Genomic DNA, 4,813 nt, shown 5'->3' with positions numbered 1-4,813 from the left:
AACTGTAGGACCAATGGAAAAATGACACGTGTACGGAGCATTAAATGGAAGCGACAACTGAAGTGTCAATTTTGTCATAGCATTAATGGTGACAAAAATTCTCTTTTAATGAAATCCACTTCTGCGAGTTCGAGCCCCGTCAGTCCCAATGGATCCAATAAATATATCAATAAACCTCTCCCTTTTTATGAAGGGGATCAGGGGATTCCCAAATATTCAGCTGATGAATAAATGGAAAGTGGGGGGACTATCTGTATTGAAAAAATTATATTTGAATATAAAGGTAATGTGTCGAGACACGTAGACTGGTCAAATGGTCAAAGAATTACAACTAGCCAAGAGGCACGAGTTGCAACAGATACGAGCAAATGGCAGAGGAAGAGGCACGTGCAGTTATTCAAATAACTCAACACCCGTACCTCTCTGAGTCATTTATGTCCGAAAATCAAAAGGAATGAATCTGACAATAGAAAATAGTGCAGATACGACATTCAATAAGCATTAAATGTAGAATACGTTAGAGAATTTGTATTGAATGTAATGATTATATAACGTAGCATTCAATGTCTTTAATTACTCATAATAACCTCATTATGATTTGGGTAAAACGTATATCTCCAAAATATCTATAAAAGGGAGATATCTGATCAATTGTAAGGACACGAAACACTATTGGATTAAACTTTGGTTTACTTGTTTTTCTCTTGATTACTCTCTTGCTACCTAAATTACTTCCTTTTATATATTCTTTTGATTATCAGTAACCCGTGTTCTTCTAAATTCTAGCTTTGATTAAAATTTCATTTTTTGGTTAAACAATAACCACTTAAAACGTGAATGTATACTCAGATTGCCTAGTCATTGTGCAGATGGAATGAAAGATTAGCATAAAAGTAATATTTCTTCTGTGTAAATTTATGTGACTTATTTCACTTACTAAGAGTTAATTTGGCTACTTTTTAAAACTAAATTGGATTTGATTTTCAAAGTCCACTTTCCTAAAATAACTCTAAATTTTAATGGCTTTACTGGCACAAATTCAAATTGTGCTGCAAAATTAGAAGTTCCAAACTTTATAATAAATAAAAAAGAAGTTGACTTTGTTTTTAGTACTGTAGGTGAATTCCAGTTTACGACAAAAATAATTTGTACTGATATATTATCTCTTTCGTCTTCTTGAGCCGAGAGCTTTTCGAAAACAATTTTTTTACTCCCTCGAATGTAAGGGTAAGGTCTTAGGTCTACATATAAACTATCTTCCCCAGATTTCACCAGTGGAATTTACTGGAAGGTCAGGTAATGGGGTTGGGGGAATCTATCACACGGAAGTGGTGCGAAATAAAAAATGATAAAGAGTGAGTGAGTATGTAAGTCATTAGAAGTCAAATGGAAAAGAAATTTCTGAAAAAATAACGCGGTTTCTTGACAATCTCGAAAGATACACAGGAAAACAAAACAAAAATATAGACCAAAATATTCACAAGTTGTAATAACTAAAATGGCTAAAAGAGAAGAAATGCTACAATTGAGCTAAGGGGCATCCCTTTATATCGTCTTCTCATCAACTTATTCATTCATAATTCTCAGTTTCTCACTTCAGCTATAAGAAAACTCATTAATTATTTCCATACATCATAATTTAAAATATAATTATGAGGTCAAATATAATTTCATGTCTACTGATATTTTTGTTCGTCCATGAATTAGTGATGCTGAACAAGTATTCTAGCCTTTGTGTGGAAGCAAGGTCCCGGCAATATTATTACTACAAGCAATTGTTTTCTGAACTCAAGGTTGCTAGAGAATTAAGAAGTTTAAACAGGAATAAGGGCAGAGGCAACCCAACCGTGTCACCACCAAAGCCTAATTGGAATATTCACTTTAAGTTTCCACCTCCTCGTCCACCACCGCCACCGCCACCAGCACCATTAAACTATTCATGAATCCGGCAGATATTTTTTTCCGCTCCTGCTCGTCTTTTCTTTCTTCACCTCCTTAAAAAAGTGGATTACAACTCTCTTTCCGAATTAGATTTCTGGAAGGAAAACATCGGTACATGTAGGTTCAAATAAGAAGCAAATATAAGTAGTTCAAACTAGTGGAGATAGTGTTTTTGGACTCAAAACAGATTGGTTTATTGTTTGTTCTATTTTCGGGTTTTTTTCATTTTTAAGTGTTTGAATTTTGATTTTGGAAGAATTGATTTGGGATGTTGGGGAAATTATCTTGCATTTTGATTATTATAATTATTATATTTTAAAGGAAAGTCTTGGCACAACGATAAAAGTTAATGAGAAAATAGCCTCGCAGGAATATTAAGTAAGACGGCGTCCATAAAACTTACCGTGCTCCATAAAACAAAAACAAAAAGAAATGCGTAAACAAAAAAGGGAACAATAGTGTCGGTAGAACATAGATTTTAATGGTCGCTTTGGCTGGGAATAGATATGATGTATTTATTTCAGTTAGTTAAGATCAAAAGCGATTGAGAACAAAAAAATTAAACGTTCTTCCTTTCTAGTCGTCTCTCAAACGCTTGAATAGTTGTTCATATTAGAACCTGTTGGAGCTACACTTAATTTCTGCTAGGCCAAGCCTACTTGCACAAGACATGAGCCCAAACCTCCTTGAAGTAGAGTAGTGTAATAGAGTAGTTAAGCTTGGGCCAACTATATATCTAATTTTATGTTAGACTCACTTATATATATATATATATATATATACACACAAAATGTATTACATGAGATTATTTTATTTTAATAAAAGTCCACTTTCGCATCATCTCTCTCGATGTTTCATTTCAGTACGCAGATACCAAAATTAGGGTTCTGCTCATTTTAATCAAGAGATATTGTTCGTGAATCTGGTTGTCAACATGGTATCAAAGCTTGGATTATGCTAGATCCAGATTGATTCTCTCAATTTTAGTGGTAATGTCTGTAATTTGAGGTACGAGTTGTGAATTTTGAGTTTTTCCTTGTCAGCGTTTCTCTTTTCCGTCAAGCGGTTGTTTCTCTTCTCGAAGCTATTTTTTTCTGGTTTGGTTGCCGTTGTTCTCTCAAAGTTTGGCTCTTTCAAACTATTCTTTGAAGAAGTCAACTGATATTCTACTTTGCTGAAACCCTAATTTCACAAAAAATATACTCAATTTGTTGCTTTTGTTAATAGTATAGGTTCGGCGTCTGGCGACGAGTATAGTGCTAGCAATAATTCCGGTGTTTCGCTTGCCTCACCATTGTACCTTCTTCCTTCAGATTCTCCGGGAACAATTTTGGTTACTACACCTTTCAATGATTCTGGTCATGGCAGCTGGAGAAGATGGATGCTCTTAGGACTGTCTTGTAAGAATAAACTAGGAATGATTAATGGATCAATTCCGCAACTTAGCTCTACTTCCCCTCTTCTCGAGCCATGGATCTGATGTAATGATATGGTAGTTTCTTGGATTCTCAACAGTTTAGCCATTGAAATTAGAGAGATTGTGATGAATACCGAATCTACTGAGAAACTTTGGAAATAGATTGAACGTAGTTTTGATCAAGCTAGTGGAATCAAAATTTTCCAAATCCTCAAAGAGATTAAGAAGCTGTTGGACGAACTCTTCTTCTCTATTTCGTATCCTGATTGTACTTATGGTTGCAAGGAGTCTTTCCAAAGATTGGATGAAGAGCAGAAAGTTCACCAATTTCTGATGGGACTCAACGACTCCTACTCCACTATTAGAAGAAATATTTTGATGATGAAGACTTCTTGATGTTTGATAGTGTTTATGACATGCTCATTAATGATGAAAATCGGGCTGAGATTCATACTCCCACACCTTTTTTCAATTCTGATTATGCTGTTTTCTCCATTAGGTTCAAAAATCATAGAGTCAGAAAGTTAACTTTGAACAAAACAAAAGGAGTCATCTGGTGTGTGCAAATACACAAAAAGATTAGATATCTGATTGACAAGTGCTTCAAGTTACATGGTTTTTCAACTGATTTTCAGTCTAATTTCAAAAGGACTGATGCTTTTGTACAAGTTTAGATTCTCAATCCATGGGGGAGCATGTTGCTACTAGCAACACTCACAAACTTATTCAATCTGAATATGGGGGTGCTGCCATTACCAAAGAACAATTTGACCAATTGCTAAGTCTTCTTCAGCAATCCAAAGTATCACCACCTGCTCAGGAGATCTCTTTTGGTTCTGCAAATTTTGCAGGTCTGATAGGTGATACGCTCAAATTATACTTTAATTAAGTAGTGTAAGGTCGTCAATGTCAAATATAATAACCCAACAAGGTTGGGGTCGAATCCCATAGGGAATATGGTATGAAAAGCTTACTTTAGTATTGTGGAACTTGACTTAAGTCGTAATTTTATTCCGTTAATGTAACAAGAGAATGATATAATTGTGAATTAAAGAGATAACTAATTGATATATTTCTAATGGAAGGTCCCTTGATATGCAAATGATTTCTAAATGACTACCCAATATTTTCCAATAGTTGAGTAGTATTTTCCTTTTATGATTTTTCCAAATATTAAAGAGTTGCAATTTAAGAACAACCAATTTATGCCAAGTAGAACCCACTTATTCCTAAGCGATTCTATTAAACAAGATTTAAAGTCTTGAGTTCTTGATATTCAATTCTACCAAACCCTAACTCACTTTTCCAAGTAAAGAAAGAGTAAAATGGAATAGATTAATGTTTGCAACCACCAACCATAAAAAAAGAACAAGAATTAAATAAATATCAACCAACCATTATATATATTCAATGTTAAACACCCATTAACATTTCACCCATCTAGCAACCTTAGTA

At 34.2% G+C, this 4,813-nt stretch overlaps 1 long non-coding RNA gene across 2 annotated transcripts; it reads left to right on the top strand.

The window, feature by feature from the left end:
* Positions 1 to 1,578: 1,578 nt before the first annotated feature.
* On the top strand, positions 1,579 to 4,460 carry LOC138888977 (uncharacterized). 2 transcript variants are annotated; one of them, XR_011406507.1, is made up of 2 exons: positions 1,579 to 2,949; positions 3,169 to 4,460. It is a non-coding gene; the product is annotated as an uncharacterized lncRNA (long non-coding RNA). The 2 variants fall into 2 exon arrangements; XR_011406506.1 differs by having other exon boundaries at positions 3,174 to 4,347.
* The last annotated feature ends 353 nt before the right edge of the window (positions 4,461 to 4,813 follow it).

This window comes from Nicotiana sylvestris, chromosome 4, assembly GCF_000393655.2.
Source record: "Nicotiana sylvestris chromosome 4, ASM39365v2, whole genome shotgun sequence".
Taxonomy (NCBI): domain Eukaryota; kingdom Viridiplantae; phylum Streptophyta; class Magnoliopsida; order Solanales; family Solanaceae; genus Nicotiana; species Nicotiana sylvestris.
Note: the sequence above shows the minus strand (reverse complement) of the source record. Positions and strands in the feature narration are given on the sequence as shown.